Raw genomic sequence first — 20,179 nt, forward strand, 5'->3', positions numbered from 1 at the left:
GCACAAAAAAATTCAGCTAAAAACTCGAAGTGTACAAGATTTTGTGACCATTTGAAAAAAGTGTCCCCATTTCAGACACTCTAATGACTACTGGCAGCAAACCTGTAAAATCTCAAATGCTCTTTAAGGGGGTGTGAGTTCTCGAGGTTTGATGAAGGATAGAGGGCCAATATAAGGGCCAAGTACCAGCACCCATCGCACATTATGTGCGCACACCCCCCGGCCCCCCCGATCGTCGGAACCCTAATACAGCCGATCAGGTTCTCCGGTGATGGTGTCCCAACGAAGAAAAATACGGCACCACCACATGCCCAAGCCCAGCATGTGCTGTCACAACCTTCGGGCCGATCCAATCTTAGACTGGGAATGAACTCCGTATGCCTAAGTCAACCCACGAAATTAGCATCCGGGTGCTCAGTCGACCAAAGGGGCAGGATGCGCAAGCCAGGGATCGGCTGGGTCCCTCTCTGTGTGCTGCCGATCCCACTATCGTAACCCTCAGTCTAGTTTGATCTTAGACTGTGAATGAACTCCGTATGCCTAAGCCAACCGACAAAACGAGCGGGCGGGCGGGCAGGCACTACTTCGACTAGAGAGGCGGGATGCGCAAGCCGTGGATCGATAGGGTGGTAGGTCGGTTTAGGCACATCTTCATATTTCTGGTGTGCCAATGCCATTTTTTTGGCTTGTAAATTCATACAATGGTCCCTTAAGCCTTCATGTGAAGTTTCATGGCAAGACGACTCATTTTCTATTTTTCACGATTTTCAAAACTTTTTATGGTTCGGGAATTTTTAAAATTTTTTTAGAATTAGTTTTGGCCCCAAACTTGGTAGACGTGATCCTTGTATTTTTGTTGGCATGCACAAAAAACTTTAGCTAAAAAATTGAAGTGTACAAGATTTTGTGACCATTTAAAAAAAGTGTCCTCATTTCAGACATTTTAATGGCTACTGGCAGCAAACCTGTAAAATCTCAAATGCTCTTTAAAGGGGTGTGAGTTCTCGAGGTTTGATGAGGGATAGGGGGCCAATATAAGGGCCAAGTACCAGCACCCATCACACATCATTTACGGACACCCTCCGGCCCCCCCGATCGCCGAAACCCCAATGTCATCGGTCAGGTTCTCCGGTGGTGGTGTCCCGACGAAGAAAAATGGGGCACCGGCACATAACAGAGGCCAGCATGTGCTACCGCGACCCTCAGTCTGGTCTGATCTTAGACTGGGAATGAGGGATAGGGGGCCAATATAAGGGCCAAGTACCAGCACCCATCACACATTATGTGCGCACACCCCACCGACCCCCCCAATCGTCGAACCCTAATGTCGTCGGTCAGGTTCTCCGACGAAGAAAAATATGGCACCAGCACATGCCCGAGCCCAACATGTGCCACCGCAACCCTCAATCCAGTACGATCTTAGATTGGGAATGAACTCTGCATGCTTAGACTGGGAAAGAACTCCGTATGTCTAAGTCAACCCATGAAACAAGCTTGCGGGCGCTCAGCCGGCCAGAGGGGTAGGATGCGCAAGCCGAGAATCGGTCGGGTCCCTCTCTACGTGCTGCCAATCCTGTTGCCCCAACCCTCGGTCCAGTCTGATCTTAGACTAGGAATGAACTCTGTATGGCTAAGCCTACCGACGAAATGAGCGGGTGGGCGGGCGGGCACTACGCCGGCCAGAGAGGTGGGATGTGCAAGCCGTGGATCGATAGGGTGGTAGGTGGCTTTAGGCACATCTTCATATTTCTGCCATGCCAATGCCATATTTCTGGCTTGTAAATTCATAAAATGGTCCCTTAAGCCTTCATGTGAAGTTTCATGGCAAGACGACTTGTTTTCTATTTTTAATGATTTTCAAAACTTTTTAAGGTTCGAGATTTTTTAAATTTTTTTTAGAATGAGTTTTTGCCCAAACCTGGTAGACGTGATCCTTGTATTTTTGTTGGCATGCACAAAAAAATTCAGCTAAAAATTCGAAGTGTACAAGATTTTGTGGCCATTTGAAAAAAGTTTCCCCAGTTCAGACACTTTAATGGCTACTGGCAGCAAACCTGTAAAATCTCAAATGCTCTTTAAGGGGGTGTGAGTTCTCAAGATTTGATGAGGGATAGGGGGCCAATATAAGGGCCAAGTACCAGCACCCATCGCACATCATGTGTGCACACCCCCCGGCCCCCCCGATAGTCGGAACCATAATGCCGCCGGTCAGGTTCTCCGACGATGGTGTCCTGACAAAGAAAAATGCGGCACCAGCACATGCCCGAGCCCAGCTTGTGCTATTGTAACCCTCCGTCCGGTCCGATCTTAGACTGGGAATGAACTCCGTATGCTTAGACTGGGAATGAACTCCGTATGCCTAAGTCAACCCACAAAATGAGCGTGCGGGCACTCAGCCGGCCAGAGGGGCGGGATGCGCAAGCCGAGGATCGATCGGGTCCCCCTCTGCGTGCTGTCGATCCTATTGCCACAACCCTCAGTCCGGTCTGATCTTAGACTGGGAATGAACTCCGTATGCCTAAGCCAACCGACGAAACGAGCGGGCGGGTGGGCGGGCACTACCCCGACCAGTGAGGCGGGATGTGTAAGCCGTGGATCGATAGAGTGGTAGGTGGGTTTAGGCACATCTTCATATTTCTGCCGTGCCAATGCCATTTTTCTGGCTTGAAAATTCATGCAATGGTCCCTTAAGCCTTCATGTGAAGTTTCATGGCAAGACGACTCGTTTTCTATTTTTCACAATTTTTGAAACTATTTACGATTTGGGTTTTTTTTAATTTTTTCAGAAGGAGTTTTGGCCCCAAACTTGGTAGACGTGATCCTTGTATTTTTGTTGGCATGCACAAAACAATTCAGCTAAAAACTCGAAGTGTACAAGATTTTTTGACAATTTGAAAAAAGTATCCCCATTTCAGGCACTTTAATGGCTACTGGTAGCAAACTTGTAAAATCTCAAATGCTTTTTAAGGGGGTGTGAGTTCTCGAGGTTTGATGAGGGATAGGGGGCCAATATAAGGGCCAAGTACTAGCACCCATCGCACATCATGTGCGCACACCCCCCCTCGGCCTCCCCCGATCGCAGGAACCCCAATGCCACCGGTCAGGTTCTCCGATGATGGTGTCTCGATGAAGAAAAATGTGGCACCAGCCCATGCCCGAGCCCAGCATGTGCTACCGCAACCCTCGATCTAGTCCGATCTTAGACTGGGAATGAACTCCGTATGCTTAGACTGGGAATGAACTCTGTATGCCTAAGTCAACCCACGAAACGAGCATGCAGGCGCTCAGCCGGCCAGAGGGGCAAGACGCACAAGCCGAGGATCGGCTGGGTCCCCCTCTATGTGCTGTAGATCCTGCTGCCGTAACCCTCAGTCTGGTCCAATCTTAGACCTGGAATGAACTCCGTATGCCTAAGCCGACCGACGAAACGAGCGGGCGGGCGGGCACTACGTCGGCCAGAGAGACAGGATGCGCAAGCCGTGGATCGATAGGGTGGTAGGTGGGTTTAGGCACATCTTCATATTTTTGCCATGTCAATGCCATTTTTCTAGCTTGTAAATTCATACAATGGTCCCTTAAGCCTTCATGTGAAATTTCATGGCAAGACGACTTGTTTTCTATTTTTCATGACTTTTGAAACTTTTTGCGGTTCAAGATTTTTTATAATTTTTTCAGAAGGAGTTTTGGCTCCAAACTTGGTAGACGTGATCCTTTTATTATTGTTGGCATGCACAAAAAATTTCAGCTAAAAACTCGAAGTGTACAAGATTTTCTGACCATTTGAAAAAAGTGTCCCGTTTCAGACACTTTAGTGGCTATTGGCAGCAAACCTATAAAATCTCAAATGCTCTTTAAAGGGGTGTGAGTTCTCAAGGTTTGATGAGGATAGGGGGCCAATATAAGGGCCAAGTACCAGCACCCATCGTACATCATGTGTGCACACCCCTCCGGCCCCCCCGATCACCGGAACCCCAATGCCGACGGTCAGGTTCTCCGATGATGGTGTCCCGGCGAAGAAAAATGCGGCACCAGCACATCCCCGAGCCCAGCATGTGCTGCCGCAACCCTCAGTCCAGTCCGATCTTAGAATGGGAATGAACTCCGTATGCTTAGACTGGGAATGAACTTCGTATGCCCAAGTCAACCCACGAAACGAGCGTGCGGGCACTCAGCCGGCCAGAGGGGCGGGATCCGTAAGCCGAGGATCGATCGGGTCCCCTTCTGTGTGCTGCCAATCCTGCTGCCACAACCTTCGGTCTGGTCTAATCTTAGACTGGCGATGGTGTCCCGACGAAGAAGAATACGGCACTAGCACATGCCCGAGCCCAGCACGTGCTACTGCAACACTCGGTCCGATCCGATCATAGACTGGGAATGAACTCCGTAGGCCTAAGTCAACCCACGAAATGAGCGTGCGGGCGCTCAGCCGACCAGAGAAGTGGGATGCGCAAGTCAGGGATCGATCGGGTCCCCCTCTGCATGCTATTGATCCTACTACCGTAACCATCGATCCGGTTCGATCTTCGACTGGGAATGAACTTCGTATGCCTAAGCCAACCAACGAAACGAGCGGGCGGGCGGACGGGCACTACGCCGGCCAAAGAGGCAGGATGTGCAAGCCGTGGATCGATAGGGTGGTAGGTGGGTTTAGGCACATCTTCATATTTCTACCGTGCCAATGCCATTTTTCTGGCTTCTAAATTCATACAATGGCCCCTTAAGCCTTCATGTGAAGTTTCATGGCAAGACGACTCGTTTTCTATTTTTCATGATTTTTGAAACTTTTTATGGTTCAAGATTTTTTAAAATTTTTTCAGAAGGAGTTTTGGCCCCAAACTTGGTAGATGTGATCCTTGTATTTTTCTTGGCATGCACAAAACAATTCAGCTAAAAACTCGAAGTGTACAAGATTTTGTGACCATTTGAAAAAAGTATCCCCATTTCAGACACTTTAAAGGCTACTGGCAGCAAACCTGTAAAATATCAAATGCTCTTTAAGGGTGGTGTGACTTCTCGAGGTTTGATGAGGGATAGGGGGCCAATATAAGGGCCAAGTACCAGCACCCATCGGACATCATATGCGCACACCCCCCCGGCCCCCCCGACCGTCGGAACCCCAATGACGTCGGTCAGGTTCTCCAACGATGGTGTCCCAACGAAGAAAAATGCGACACCAGCAAATGCCCGAGCCCAGCATATGCTGCCGCAACCCTCGGTCTGGTCCGATCTTAAACTGGGAATGAAGTTCGTATGCTTAGACTGGGAATGAACTCCGTATGCCTAAGTCAACCCACGGAATGAGCGTGCAGGCGCTCAGTCGTCCAGAGAGGTGGGATGCGCAAGCCGATGATCGGTCAGGTCCCCCTCTACGTGCTGTCGATCCTGTTGCCGCAACCCTCTGTCCGGTCTAATCTTAGATTGGGAATGAACTCCGTATGCCTAAGCCAACTGACGAAACGAGCGGACGGGCGGAAGGGCACTACGTCGGCCAGAGAGGTGGGATGCGCAAGCCGTGGATCGATAGGGTGGTAGGTGGGTTTAGGCACATCTTCATATTTTTGCCATGCCAATGCCATTTTTCTGGCTTGTAAATTCATACAATGGTCCCTTAAGCCTTCATGTGAAGTTTCATGGCAAGACGACTCCTTTTCTATTTTTTATGATTTTTGAAACTTTTTACGGTTCGGGATTTTTTAAAATTTTTTCAGAAGGCGTTTTGGCCCCAAACTTGGTAGACATGATCCTTGTATTTTTGTTGGCATGCACACAAAACATCTATTAAAAACTCGAAGTGCACAAGATTTTGTGGCCATTTGAAAAAAGTGTCCCCATTTAAGACACTTTAATGGCTACTGGCAGCAAACCTGTAAAATCTCAAATGCTCTTTAAGAGGGTGTGAGTTCTCGTGGTTTGATGAAGGATAGCGGGCCAATATATGGGCCAAGTTCCAGCACCCATCGCACATCATGTGCGCACACCCCCCCGGCCCCCGCGATCGCCGGAACCCCAATGCCACCGGTTAGGTTCTCTGGTGATGCTGTCCCGACGAAGAAAAATACGGCACCAGCACATGCCCGAGCCCAGTATGTGCTACCGCAATCCTTGGTCCGGTCCGATCTTAGACTAGGAATGAACTCCGTATCCCTAAGTCAACCTACGAAACGAGTGTGCGGGCGCTCAGCCGGTGAGAGGGGCGGGATGCGCAAGCCGTGGATCGATCGGGTCCCCTTTTGCGTGCTATCGATCCTGCTGCCGCAACCCTCCATCCGGTCAGATCTTAGACTGGGAATGAACTCCGTATGCCTAAGCCAATCGATGAAACGAGTGGGCGGGCGGGCAGGCACTACACCGGCCAAAGAGGCGGGATACGCAAGCCGTGGATCGATAGGGTGGTAGGTGGGTTTAGGCACATCTTCATATTTCTACCATGCCAATGCCATTTTTCTTTCTTGTAAATTCATACAATGGTCCCTTAAGCCTTCATGTGAAGTTTCATGGCACGACGACTCGTTTTCTATTTTTCATAATTTTTGAAACTTTTTACGGTTCGGGATTTTTTAAAATTTTTCCAGAAGGAATTTTTTTCCAAAATTTGGTAGAAATGATCCTTTTATTTTTTTTGGCATGCACAAAAAAATTCAGCTAAAAACTCGAAGTGTACAAGATTTTGTGACCATTTGAAAAAAGTGTCCCCATTTTAGACACTTTAATGGCTACTGGCAGTAAACCTGTAAAATATCAAATGCTCTTTAAGGGGGTGTGAGTTCTCAAGGTTTGATGAGTGATAGGGGGCCAATATAAGGGCCAAGTACCAGCACCCATCACCCATCATGTGCGCACACCCCCCGGACCCCCCCGATCGTCGAAACCCCAATCTTGTCGGTCAGGTTCTTCGGTAATGGTGTCCCAACGAAAAAAATACGGCACCAGCAAATGCCCGAGCCCAGCATGTGCTGTCGTAACCCTTGGTCCGGTCGGATCTTAGACTGGGAATGAACTCTGTATGCTTAGACTGGGAATGAACTCCCTATGCCTAAGTCAACCAATGAAACGAGCGTGCGGGCGCTCAGTCGGTCAGAGGGGCGGGATGCACAAACCGGGGATAGGCGGGGTCCCCCTCTGCGTGCTATTGATCTTGCCGTCGTAACCCTCGATCCGATCCAATTTTAGACTGGGAATGAACTTCATATGCCTAAGCAAACCGACGAAACGAGCGGGCGGACGGGCGGGCACTACGCTGGCCAGAGAGGCGGGATGCGCAAGCCGTGCATCGATAGGGTGGTAGGTGGGTTTAGGCACATCTTCATATTTCTGCCATGCCAATGCCATTTTTCTGGCTTCTAAATTCATATAATGGTCCCTTAAGCCTTCATGTGAAGTTTCATGGCAAGACAACTCGTTTTCTATTTTTCATGATTTTTGAAATTTTTACGGTTCAAGATTTTTTAAAATTTTTTCAGAAGGAGTTTTGGCCCCAAACTTGGTAGACGTGATCCTTGTATTTTTGTTAACATGCACAAAACAATTCAGCTAAAAACTCGAAGTGTACAAGATTTTGTGACCATTTGAAAAAAGTATGCCCATTTCAGACACTTTAAAGGCTACTGGCAGCAAACCTGTAAAATATCAAATGCTCTTTAAGGGGGGTGTGAGTTCTCGAGGTTTGATGAGGGATAGGGGGCTAATATAAGGGCCAAGTACTAGCACCCATCGCACATCATGTGCGCACACCCCCCGGCCCCCCCGATCGTCGGAACCCCAATGACGTCGGTCAGGTTCTCCAACGATGGTGTCCCAACGAAGAGAAATGCGACACCAGCACATGCCCGAGCCCAGCATGTGCTGCCGCAACCCTCGGTCCAGTCCGATCTTAGACTGGGAATGAAGTTCGTATGCTTAGACTGGGAATGAACTCCGTATGCCTAAGTCAACCCATGGAACGAGCGTGCAGGCGCTCAGTCGTCCAGAGGGGTGGGAATGAACTCCGTATGCCTAAGTCAACCCACGGAACGAGCGTGCAGGCGCTCAGTCGTCCAGAGGGGTGGGATGCGCAAGCCGATGATCGGTCGCGTCTGCCTCTACATGCTGTCGATCCTGCTACCGCAACCCTCTGTCTGGTCTGATCTTAGACTGGGAATGAACTTCGTATGCCTAAGCCCACCGACGAAACGAGTGGATGGGCGGAAGGGCACTACGTCGGCCAGAGAGGCGGGATGCGCAAGCCGTGGATCGATAGGGTGGTAGGTGGGTTTGGGCACATCTTCATATTTCTGCCATGCCAATGCCATTTTTCTGGCTTGTAAATTCATACAATGGTCCCTTAAGCCTTCATGTGAAGTTTCATGGCAAGACGACTCCTTTTTTATTTTTCACGATTTTTGAAACTTTTTACGGTTCGGGATTTTTTAAAATTTTTTCGGAAGGCGTTTTGGCCCCAAACTTGGTAGACATGATCCTTGTATTTTTGTTGGCATGCATACAAAACGTCTGTTAAAAACTCGAAGTGCACAAGATTTTGTGACCATTTGAAAAAAGTGTCCCCATTTAAGACACTTTAATGGCTATTGGCAGCAAATGTGTAAAATCTCAAATGCTCTTTAAGAGGGTGTGAGTTCTTGTGGTTTGATGAAAGATAGCGGGCCAATATATGGGCCAAGTTCCAGCACCCATCGCACATCATGTGCGCACACCCCCCGGCCCCCGCGATCGCCGGAACCCCAATGCCACCGGTTAGGTTCTCCGGTGATGCTGTCCCGATGAAGAAAAATACGGCACCAGCACATGCCCGAGCCCAGTATGTGCTACCGCAACCCTTGGTCCGGTCTGATCTTAGACTAGGAATGAACTCCGTATGCCTAAGTCAACCTACGAAACGAGCGTGTGGGCGCTCAGCCGGCCAGAGGGGCGGGATGCGCAAGCCGTGAATCGATCGGGTCCCCTTTTACGTGCTATCGATCCTGCTGCCGCAACCCTCCGTCCGGTCAGATCTTAGACTGGGAATGAACTCCGTATGCCTAAGCCAATCGATGAAACGAGTGGGCGGGCGGGCAGGCACTACACTGGCAAAAGAGGCGGGATGCGCAAGCCGTGGATCGATAGGGTGGTAGGTGGGTTTAGGCACATCTTCATATTTCTACCATGCCAATGCCATTTTTCTTTCTTGTAAATTCATAGAATGGTCCCTTAAGCCTTCATGTGAAGTTTCATGGCAAGACGACTTGTTTTCTATTTTTCATAATTTTTGAAACTTTTTACGGTTCGGGATTTTTTAAAATTTTTCCAGAACGAATTTTGCCCCATAACTTGGTAGACATGATCCTTGTATTTTTTTTGGCATGCACAAAAAAATTCAGCTAAAAACTCGAAGTGTACAAGATTTTGTGACCATTTGAAAAAAGTGTCCCCATTTTAGACTCTTTAATGGCTACTGGCAGTAAACCTGTAAAATCTCAAATGCTCTTTAAGGGGGTGTGAGTTCTCAAGGTTTGATGAGTGATAGGAGGCCAATATAAGGGCCAAGTACCAGCACCCATCACCCATCATGTGCGCACACCCCCCGGCCCCCCCGATTGCCGAAACCCCAATCTTACCGGTCAGGTTCTTCGACGATGGTGTCCCAGCGAAAAAAATACGGCACCAGCAAATGCCCGAGCCCAGCATGTGCTACCGCAACCCTTGGTCTGGTTCGATCTTAGACTGGGAATGAACTCTGTATGCTTAGACTGGGAATGAACTCCATATGCCTAAGTCAACCAATGAAACGAGCGTGCAGGCGCTCAGTCGGTCAGAGGGGCGGGATGCACAAATCGGGGATAGGCGGGGTCCCCCTCTGCGTGCTATTGATCTTGCCACCGTAACCCTCGATTTGATCCAATTTTAGACTGGGAATGAACTTCGTATGCCTAAGCCAACCGACGAAACGAGCGGGCGGGCGGGCACTACGCTGGCCAGAGAGGCGGGATGCGCAAGCCGTGCATCGATAGGGTGGTAGGTGGGTTTTAGGCACATCTTCATATTTCTGCCATGCCAATGCCATTTTTTTGGCTTGTAAATTCAGACAATGGTCCCTTAAGCCTTCATGTGAAGTTTCATGGCAAGACGACTCGTTTTATATTTTTCACGATTTTTGAAACTTTTTCCTGTTCGAGATTTTTTAAAATTTTTTCAGAAGGAGTTTTGGCCCCAAACTTGGTAGACGTGATCCTTGTATTTTTTTTGGCATGCACAAAAAAATTCAACTAAAAACCTCGAAATGTACAAGATTTTGTGACCATTTGAAAAAAGTGTCCCCATTCAAGACACTTTAATGGCTACTGGCAGCAAACCTGTAAAATATTAAATGCTCTTTAAGAGCGTGTGAGTTCTCGAGGTTTGATGAGGGATAGGGGGCCAATATAAGGGCCAAGTACCAGCACCCGTCGCACAGCATGTGTGCACACCTCCCCGGGCCCCCGATCGTCGGAACCCCAATGTCGCCGGTCAGGTTCTCCGATGATGGTGTCCCGACGAAGAAAAATGTGGCACCAGCACATGCCCGAGCCCAGCATGTGCTGCCGTAACCCTCGATCCGGTCCGATCTTAGGATGGGAATGAACTCTGTATGCTTAGACTGGGAATGAACTCCGTATGCCTAAGTAAACTCACGAAACGAGCGTGCGGGCGCTCAGTCGGCCAGAGGTGCGGGATGCGCAAGTCGGGGATCGATCGGGTCCCCCTCTACGTGCTGCCGCAACCCTCGGTCCGGTCCGATCTAAGACTGAGAATGAACTCTGTATGCCTAAGCCAACCGATGAAACGTGCGGACGGGCGGGCGGGCACTACGCCGGCCAAAAAGGTGGGATGCGCAAGCCGTGGATCGATAGGGTGGTAGGTGGGTTTAGGCACATCTTCGTATTTTTACCGTGCCAATGCTATTTTTCTGGCTTGTAAATCCATACAATGGTCCCTTAAGCCTTCATGTGAAGTTTCACGGTAAGACGACTCGTTTTTTATTTTTCACGATTTTTGAAACTTTTTACGGTTCGAGATTTTTTTAAATTTTTTCAGAAGGAGTTTTGGCCCCAAACTTGGTAGTGATCCTTGTATTTTTGTTGGCATGCACAAAACAATTCAGCTAAAAACTCAAAGTGTACAAGAGTTTATGACCATTTGAAAAAAGTGTCCCCATTTCAGACACTTTAATGGCTACTGGCAGCAAACCTGTAAAATCTCAATTGCTCTTTAAGGGAGTGTGAGTTCTCGAGGTTTGATGAGGGATAGGAGGCGAATATAAGGGCCAAGTACCAGCACCCATCACATATCATGTGCGCACACCCCCCGACCCCCCCGATCGCCGAAACCCCAACGTCGCTGGTCAGCTTCTCCGGTGATGGTGTCTCGGTGAAGAAAAAAGTGGCACCAGCACGTGCCCGAGCCTAGCATATGCTGGCGCAGCCTTTGGTCCGGTCCAATCTTAGAATGGGAATGAACTCTGTATGCTTAGACTGGGAATTAACTCCGTATGCCTAAGTCAACCAACGAAACGAGCGTGCGGGTGCCAAGCCGGCCAGAGGGGCGGGATGCGTAAGTCGAGGTTCGATCGGGTCCCCCTCTGCGTGCTGCCAATCCTACTGCCACAACTCTTGATTCGGTCTAATGTTAGACTGGGAATGAACTTTGAATGCCTAAGCCAACCGACGAAAAGAACGGACGTGTGGGCGAACGGGCGGGCACTACGCCGGCCAGAGAGGCGGGATGCGCAAGCCGTGGATCGATAGGGTGGTAGGTGGGTTTAGGCACATCTTCATATTTCAGCCATGCCAATGCCATTTTTTGGCTTGTAAATTCATACAATGGTCCCTTAAGCCTTCATGTGAAGTTTCATGGCAGGATGACTCATTTTCTATTTTTCATGATTGTCAAAACTTTTTACGGTTCGAGATTTTTTAAACTTTCTTCAAAAGGAGTTTTTGCCCCAAACTTGGTAGACGTGATCCTTGTATTTTTGTTGGCATGCATAAAAAATTCAGCTAAAAACTCGAAGTGTACAAGATTTTGTGACCATTTGAAAAAAGTGTCCCCATTTCAGACACTTTAATGGCTACTGGCTGCAAACCTATAAAATCTCAAATGCTCTTTAAGGGGGTGTGAGTTCTCGAGGTTTGATGAGGGACAGGGGGCCAATATAAGGGCCAAGTACCAGCACCCATCGCACATCGTGTGTGCACACCCCCAGCCCCCCCGATCGCTGGAGCCCCAATGCCGTCGGTCAGGTTCTCCGGTGATGGTGTCCCGACGAAGAAAAATACGACACCAGCACATGCCCGAGCCCAGCATGTGCTATCGTAACCCTCGGCCCGATCTGATCTTAGACTGGGAATGAACTCCATATGCTTAGACTGGGAATAAACTCCGTATGCCTAAGTCAACTCACGAAACGAGCGTGCAGGCGCTCAACCGGTCAGAGGGGCTGGATACGCAAGCCGAGGATCGATCGGGTCCCCCTCTGCATGTTGTCGATCCTGCTGCCGTAACCCTCGGTCCGGTCTGAACTTAGACTAGGAATGAACTCCGTATGCCTAAGCCAGCCGACGAAACGAATAGGCTAGCGGGCGAGCACTACGTCGGCCAGAGAGGCGGGATGCGCAAGCCATGGATCGATAGGGTGGTAGGTGGGTTTAGGCACATCTTCTTATTTCTCCCATGTCAATGCCATTTTTCTGGCTTGTAAATTCATACAATGGTCCCTTAAGCCTTCATGTGAAGTTTCATGGCGAGACGACTCGTTTTCTATTTTTCACGATTTTTGAAACTTTTTACGGTTCAGGATTTTTTAAAATCTTTTCAGATGGAGTTTTGGCCCCAAACTTGGTAGAAGTGATCCTTGTATTTTTTTGGCATGCACAAAAAAAATCAGCTAAAAACTCCCAGTGTACAAGATTTTGTGACCACTTGAAAAAAGTGTTTCCATTTCAGACACTTTAATGGCTACTGGCAGCAAACCTGTAAAATCTCAAATGCTCTTTAAGGGGGTTTGAGTTCTCGAGGTTTGATTAGAGATGGGGGGCCAATATAAGGGCCAAGTACCAGCACCCATCGGTGATGGTGTCCCGACGAAGAAAAATACGATACCAGCACATGCCCGAGCCTAGCATGTGCTGCCGCAACCCTCGATCCGGTCTGATCTTAGACTGGGAATGAACTTCGTTTGCCTAAGTCAACCCACGAAACGAGCGTGCGGGCATTCAACAGTCTAGAAGGGCAGGATGCGCAAGCTGGGGATCAGCCGGGTCCCCCTCTACGTGCTGCCAATCCTGCTGCCGCAACTCTCGGTTTGGTCTGATCTTAGACTGGGAATGAACTCCGTATGCCTAAGCCAATCGATGAAACAAGCGGGCGGGCTGGCGGACACTACGTCGACCAAAGAGGTGGGATACACAAGCCGTGGATCGATAGGGTGGTAGGTGGGTTTAGGCACATCTTCATATTTCTACGATGCCAATGCCATTTTTCTGGCTTGTAAATTCATACAATGGTCCCTTAAGCCTTCAAGTGAAGTTTCATGGCAAGACGACTCGTTTTCTATTTTTCATGATTTTTGAAACATTTTACGGTTCGAGATTTTTTTAAATTTTTTCAGAAGGAGTTTTGGCCCCAAACTTGGTAGACGTGATCCTTGTATTTTTGTTGGCATGCAAAAAAAAGTTCAGCTAAAAACTCAAAGTGTATAAGATTTTGTGACCATGTGAAAAAAGTGTTTCCATTTCGGACACTTTAATGGCTACTGGCAGCAAACCTATAAAATCTCAAATGCTCTTTAAGGGGGTGTGAGTTCTTGAGGTTTGATGAGGGATAGGGGCCAATATAAGGGCCAAGTACCAGCACCCATCGCACATCATGTGAGCACACCCCCCCGATCATCGAACCCCAATGCCGCCGGTCAGGTTCTCCGATGATGGTGTCCTGGTGAAGAAAAATGCGGCACCAGCACATGCCCGAGTCCAGCATGTGCTGCCACAACCCTCGGTCCGATCTGATCTTAGACTGGGAATGAACTCCGTATGCTTAGACTGGGAATGAGCTCAGTATGCCTAAGTCAACCCACGAAACGAGCGTGCGGGCGTTCAGCCATCCAGAGGGGCGGGATGCGTAAGCTGGGGATCAACCGGGTCCCCCTCTGCGTGCTGCCAATCCTGCTGTCACAACCCTTAGTCTGGTCTGATCTTAGACTAGGAATGAACTCCGTATGCCTAAGCCAATCGATGAAACAAGCGGATGGGCGGGCGGGCACTACGTCGGCCAGAAAGGCAGGATGCGCAAGCTGTGGATCGATAAGGTGGTAGGTGGGTTTAGGCATATCTTCATATTTTTGCAGTGCCAATGCCATTTTTCTGGCTTGTAAATTCATACAATGGTCCCTTAAGCCTTCAAGTGAAGTTTCATGGCAAGTCGACTCGTTTTATATTTTTCATGATTTTTGAAACTTTTTACGGTTCAAGATTTTTCAAAATTTTTTCAGAAGGAGTTTTGGCCCCAAACTTGGTAGACGTGATCCTTGTATTTTTTTTGTTATGCACAAAAACATTCAGCTAAAAACTCGAAGTGTACAAGATTTTGTGACCATTTGAAAAAAGTGTCCCCCTTTAAGACACTTTAATGGCTACTAGCAGCAAACCTGTAAAATCTCAAATGCTTTTTAAGGGGGTGTGAGTTCTCGAGGTTTGATGAGGGATAAGGGGCCACTATAAGGGCCACGTACCAGCACCCATCGCACATCATGTGCGCACACCCCCGGCCCCCCCCGATCACCGGAACCCCAATACTGTCGGTCAGGTTCTCCGATGATGGTGTCCCGACGAAGAAAAATATGGCACGAACACATGCTCGAGCCGAGCATGTGCTGTCGCAACCCTCGGTTCGATCTGATCTTAGACTGGGAATGAACTCTGTATTCTTAGACTGGGAATGAACTCCGTATGCCTAAGTCAACCCATGTAACGAGCGTGCGGGCACTCAGCCGACCAGAGGGGCGGGATGAGCGAGCCGGGGATCGGCCGGGTCCCCCTCTACGTGCTGCCGATCCTGCTACCGTAACCCTCGGTCTTAGACTGGGAATGAACTCCGTATTCCTAAGCCAACCAACGAAACGAACGGGCAGGCGGACGGGCGGGCACTACGTCGGCCAGAGAGGCAGGATGTGCAAGCCGTGGATCGATAGGGTGGTAGGTGGGTTTAGGCACATCTTCATATTTCTGCAATGCCAATGCCATTTTTCTGGCTTGTAAATTCATACAATGGTCCCTTAAGCCTTCATGTGAAGTTTCATGGCAAGACAACTTGTTTTTTATTTTTCACGATTTTCAAAACTTTTTACGGTTCGGGATTTTTTAAACTTTTTTCAGAAGGGGTTTTGGCCCCAAACTTGGTAGACATGATCCTTGTATTTTTGTTGTCATGCACAAAAAAAATCAGCTAAAAACTCGAAGTGTACAAGATTTTGTGACCATTTGAAAAAAGTGTCCCCATTTTCGACACTTGCATGGCTACTGGCAGCAAACCTGTAAAATCTCAAATGCACTTTAAGGGGGCATGAGTTCTTGAGGTTTGATGAGGGATAGGGGGCCAATATAAGGGCCAAGTACCAGCACCCATCGCACATCATGTGCGCACACCCCCTCGGCCCCCCTGATCGTCGGAACACCAATGCCGTCGGTCAGGTTCTCCGACGATGGTGTCCCGACGAAGAAAAATACGGCACCAGCACATGCCCGAGCCCAGCATGTGCTGCCGCAACACTCGATCCGAGCCGATCTTAGACTGGGAATGAACTCCATATGCTTAGACTGGGAATGAACTCCGTATGCCTAAGTCAACCAACGAAACGAGCGTGCGGGCGCTCAATCTGCCAGAGGGGCGGGATGCACAAGTCGGGGATCGGTCGGGTCCCCCTCTGCGTGCTGCCGATCCTGCTGCTGCAACCCTTGGTCCGATCCGATCTTAGACTGGGAATGAACACTGTATGCCTAAGCCAACCGATGAAACGAGCGAGCGGGCGGGTGGGCAATACGCAGGCCGGATAGGCGGGATGCGCAAGCTGTGGATCGATAGGGTGGTATGTGGGTTTAGGCACATCTTCATATTTCTGCCATGCCAATACCATTTTTCTGGCTTGTAAATTCATACAATGGTCCCTTAAGCCTTCATGTGAAGTTTCATGGCAAGACGACTCGTTTTCAATTTTTCATAATTTTTGGAACTTTTTACGGTTCGAGATTTTTTAAAATTTTTTCAGAAGGAGTTTTGGCCCCAAACTTGGCAAACACAATCTTTGTATTTTTGTTGGCATGCACAAAAAAATTCAGCTAAAAACTCAAAGTGTACAAGATTTTGTGACCATTTGAAAAAAGTGTCCCCATTTCAGACACTTTAATGGCTACTGGCAGCAAACCTGTAAAATCTCAAATGCTCTTTAAGAGGGTGTGAGTTCTTGAGGTTTGATGAGGGATAAAGGGCCAACATAAGGGCCAAGTACCAGCACCCATCGCACATCATGTGTGCTCACCCCCCCCGGCCCCCCCGATCGTCGGAACCCCAATGCCACCGGTTAGGTTCTCCGACGATGGTGTCCCGACGAAAAAAAATACGGCACCAGCACATGCCCGAACCCAGCATGTGCTGCCGCAACCCTCGGTCCGGTCCGATCTTAGACTGGGAATGAACTCCGTATTTTCAGACACTTTAATGGCTACTGGCAGCAAACTTGTAAAATCTCAAATGCTCTTTAAGGGGGTGTGAGTTCTCGAGGTTTGATGTGGGATGGGGGGCCAATATAAGGGCTAAGTATCAGCACCCATCGCACATCATGTGCATACACCCCCCCCGGCCCCCCCGATCGCCATAACCCAAATACGACCGGTCAAGTTTTCTGACGATGGTGTCCCGACGAAGAAAAATACGGCACCAGCACATGCCCAAGCCCAGCATGTGCTACCGCAACCCTCGATCTGATCTGATCTTAGACTGGGAATGAACTCCGTATGCTTAGACTTGGAATGAACTCCGTATGCCTAAGTCAACCAACGAAACGAGCGTGCGGGCGTTCAGCTGGCCAGAGGGGCGGGATGCGTAAGCCGGGGATCGGTCGAGTCCCCCTATGCCTGCTGCCGATCCTGCTGCCGCATCCCTCAGTCCGATCTAATCTTAGACTGGGAATGAACTCCGTATGCCTAGGCCAACCAACGAAACGAGCGGACGGGCGGGCGGGCACTATGTCGGCCAGAAAGGCGGGAAAGACAGACCGTGGATCGATAGGGTGGTAGGTGGGTTTAGGCACATCTTCATATTTCTGCCATGCCAATGCCATTTTTCTGGCTTGTAAGTTCATACAATGGTCCCTTAAGCCTTCATGTGAAGTTTCATGGCAACACGACTCGTTTTCTATTTTTCACGATTTTTGAAACTTTTTACGGTTTGAGATTTTTTAAAATTGTTTCAGAAGGAGTTTTGGCCCCAAACTTGGTAGACGTGATCCTTGTATTTTTGTTGGCATGCATAAAAAAATTCAGCTAAAAATTCGAAGTGTACAACAGTTTGTGACCATTTGCAAAAAGTGTCCCCATTTCAAACACTTTAATGGCTACTGGCAGTAAACCTGTAAAATCTCAAATGCTCTTTAAGGGGGTGTGAGTCCTCGAGGTTTGATGAGGGATAGGGGGCAAATATAAGGGCCAAGTACCAGCACCCATCGCACATCATGTGCACACACCCCCCCCGACCCCCCACGATCGTTGGAACCCTAATGCCGTCGGTCAGGTTCTCCGACGATGGTGTCCCGACGAAGAAAAATGCGGCACCAGCACATGCCCGAGCGTAGCATGTGCTGCCGCAACCCTCGGTCTGGCCCGATCTTAAACTGGGAATGAACTCCGTATGCCTAAGTCAACCCACGAAACGAGCGTGCGGGTGCTCAGCCGGCCAGAGGAGCGGGATGCGCGAGCCGGGGATCGGTCGGGTCCCCCTCTACGTGCTGCCGATTCTGTTGCCTCAACCCTTGGCTCGATCTGATCTTAGACTGGGAATGAACTCCGTATGCCTAAGCCAACCGACGAAATGGGGGGGCTAGCGGATGGGCACTACACCGGCCAGAAAGACGGGATGTGCAAGCCATGGATCGATAGGGTGGTAGGCGGGTTTAGGCACATCTTCATATTTCTGTAGTGCCAATGCCATTTTTCTGGCTTGTAAATTCATACAATGGTCCCTTAAGCCTTCATGTGAAGTTTCAAGGCAAGACGACTCGTTTTCTATTTTTCACGATTTTTGAAACTTTTTACGGTTCAGGATTTTTTAAAATTTTTTCAGAAGGAGTTTTGGCCCCAAACTGGGTAGACGTGATCCTTTTATTTTTGTTGGCATGCTCAAAAAAATTCAGGTAAAAACTCAAAGTGTACAAGATTTTGTGACCATTTGAAAAAAGTGTCCACATTTTGGACACTTTAATGGCTACTGGCAGCAAACCTGTAAAATCTCAAATGCTCTTTAAGGGGGTGTGAGTTCTCGAGGTTTGATGAGGGATAGGGGGCCAATATAAGGGCCAAGTACCAGCACCCATCGCACATCATGTGCTCACACCCCCCGCCTCCCCCGATCACTGGAATCCCAATGTCGTTGGTCAGGTTCTCCGGCAATGGTGTCCCGACGAATAAAAATGCGACACCAGCACATGCCCGAGCCCAGCATGTGCTGCCACAACCCTCGATCCGGTCTGATCTTAGACTGGGAATGAACTCCGTATGCTTAGACTGGGAATGAACTGCGTATGCTTAAGTCAACCCACGGAACGAGCGTGCGGGCGCTCAGCCGGCCAGAGGGGCGGGATGCACAAGCCAAGGATCGGCCGGGTCCCCCTCTACGTGCTGCCGATCCTGCTGCTGCAACTCTCAATCTGATCCGATCTTAGACTGGGAATGAACTCCGTATGCCTAAGCCAACCGACGAAACGGGCGGGCGGGTACTACGCCGGCCGAGAGGCGGGATGCGCAAGCCGTGGATCGATGGTGTGGTAGGTGGGTTTAGGCACTTCTTCATATTTCTGTAGTGCCAATGCCATTTTTCTGGCTTGCAAATTCATACAATGGTCCCTTAAGCCTTCATGTGAAGTTTCACGGCAAGACGACTTGTTTTCTATTTTTCAAGATTTTTGAAACTTTTTACGGTTCGGGATTTTTTAAAATTTTTTCAGAAGGAGTTTTGGCCCCAAACTTGGTAGACGTGATCCTTTCATTTTTGTTGGCATGCTCAAAAACATTCAGCTAAAAACTCAAAGTGTACAAGATTTTGTAACCATTTGAAAAAAGTGTCCACATTTCAGACACTTTAATGGCTACTGGCAGCAAACCTGTAAAATCTCAAATGCTCTTTAAGGGGGTGTGAGTTCTCGAGGTTTGATGAGGGATAGGGGGCCAATATAAGGACCAATGCTCTTAGACTGGGAAAGAACTCCGTATGCCTAAGCCAATCGACGAAACGAGCGGGCGGGCGGGCGGGCGCTCGACCGGCCAGAGGGGCGGGATGCGCAAGTCGGGGATCGACCGGGTCCCCCACTGTGTGTTGCCGATGCTGCTACCACAACCTTCAGTTCGGTCTGATCTTAGACTGGGAATGAACTCCGTATGCCTAAGCCAACCGACGAAATGAGCGGGCGGGCGGGCTGGCACTACGCCGGCCAGAGAGGTGGGATGCGCAAGCCGTGGATCGATAGGGTGGTAAGTGGGTTTAGGCACATCTTCATATTTCTCCCATGCCAATGCCATTTTTCTGGCTTGTAAATTCATACAATGGTCCCTTCAGCCTTCATGTGAAGTTTCATGGCAAGACGACTTGTTTTCTATTTTTCTTGATTTTTGAAACTTTTTACGGTTCAGGATTTTTTAAAATTTTTTTAGAAGGAGTTTTGGTCCCAAACTTGGTAGACGTGATCCTTGTATTTTTGTTGGCATGCATAAAAAATTCACCTAAAAATTCGAAGTGTACAAGATTTTGTGACCATTTGAAAAAAGTGTCCCCATTTCAGACAATTTAATGGCTACTGGCAGCAAACCTGTAAAATCTGAAATGCTCTTTAAAGGGGTGTGAGTTCTCAAGGTTTGATAAGGGATAGGTGGCCAATATAAGGGCCAAGTACCAGCCCACATCGCACATC

Source organism: Durio zibethinus, chromosome 6 (genome assembly GCF_047325235.1).
Source record: "Durio zibethinus cultivar Kanyao isolate XHJ-2024 chromosome 6, ASM4732523v1, whole genome shotgun sequence".
Lineage (NCBI taxonomy): Eukaryota > Viridiplantae > Streptophyta > Magnoliopsida > Malvales > Malvaceae > Durio > Durio zibethinus.